The following is a 1,669-nucleotide window of genomic DNA, read 5'->3' on the forward strand; positions in this document are numbered from 1 at the left end:
TGTATTATGAAATTCTTTATCAAAAGGGCTCGTGAACGGTCGGCACAGATATTCAGACAAATAGGGAAAAATAAAACACAGAAGCTGTTACTGCTAGGAGTAATAAGTGTCCTTTATTAACCTGCCACAGAAAACAGCCAAGCAAAAAAACATGTACACTCTTAACACACAGATTGATATGAAATAACTTCTCACCGTGACACTGGCCGGGAAGTCGTTTTCGACCCAGGTAAAGAAGAATCACATCAAAATGGCGCATGGCACCAGCGCGTGCTGATCCATCACAGGACTTCCGACTCTCTGTGTTTGAAACATTTCTTATATACATTTCCCTGATCGCGTGAGAGCAGATCAAAACAAGTTTTGATGGTTGCCAGGAGGGCAGATTTAATTAAATCTGTTTTTCCTTCATCAAAGCAGTCTGTGCAACAGAGCGATGGTTTCATAAAAAACATGTCCTTCAAAACCTGGGTCACTGTAACCTGAAGATTGGGCCCGATCTTCTGGCTAGAGCATCCCCAGAGAACTTTAATTACTCCAAAACACATCTGCAGCACAGGAATGACTGAATAAGCAGATAAGCTGCATCAAAAGTGAGTATAAGTGTGTTTAAATAAGTGTAATATAGGTATAGATTGACATAAAAGCATTAAAATAATCATTTCTATATCATTCCACCCTTGCTTTTATGGCAATTTTAGACATTTAATTCTGAATAAGTAACACACACAAAATGTATATGTTTGAATAGGCATAAAGGCAACTTAACACCTTATCATATCATTCCACCCTTTTGCCTTTATGACATGTAAAACATAATTCCACAATACAACTTTTTAGTTTTGAAAATGCCATCCCTTTAAGTTGAACTCTAAACGATCTCTGACCTCTGAATGGTCGAGTTCTCCTGCAATTGAAATTGTTCTGAGACTTTATCCTAAATAAACTCACTCACACAGTTAAGAAAATCCAGATTGTTCTGGGACGTTTGATCATTACATTCCCACTGACACGATCATTGTAAATCAAAACACCTGGTAGGTGTTCAGATTATAGTTTTTTTTTTTCACCAAACCATGTACCAGTTGTATTATAAATTTCCTGATTAATTCTTTTTTAAACCCTAAACAAGTTCCCAAAATACACAAAGTTAATACAGAGATACATAGATCAAACTAGTTATTCTTCTCTTCACTAAACAAACAAAAGGGATACTGCATATATTTTGCGCCGTAGATAATATTCCTGCGAATATATCCCACCCATGGTGAGCCGACGCCTACACTATTAGTTTTAGCCATATGTAAAAACCTTTCTTTGAGCCATGCAGGTGGACACTGTTAGATCAGACACGTTTAGACTTATGAGACTTGATCATTTCAGTCAACTCTATGGACTCATTCAATGCGCATTTTAAATGATCCAGAGAGACTCGCCATGGAGTAAGAAACTATAATTAGTCAAACGATAAGTCTGGTTGTTCCGAGTTCACAGATGTACACCACACACACATTAGGAGAAAGGCACCTTAGGTACTTTTTATTGTTGCTCTAACCTAGTTCATGAGTCTAATCACACAATATCTTGTCTCAACATACATATCACTCTTTTATCAGCTGTCTCACATAGTTGCATGTCATATGCGAGATTTGTCTGTGGCTCAAACCAC

This window comes from Nematolebias whitei, chromosome 11 (genome assembly GCF_014905685.2).
Source record: "Nematolebias whitei isolate Nwh7 chromosome 11, NemWhi1, whole genome shotgun sequence".
Lineage (NCBI taxonomy): Eukaryota > Metazoa > Chordata > Actinopteri > Cyprinodontiformes > Rivulidae > Nematolebias > Nematolebias whitei.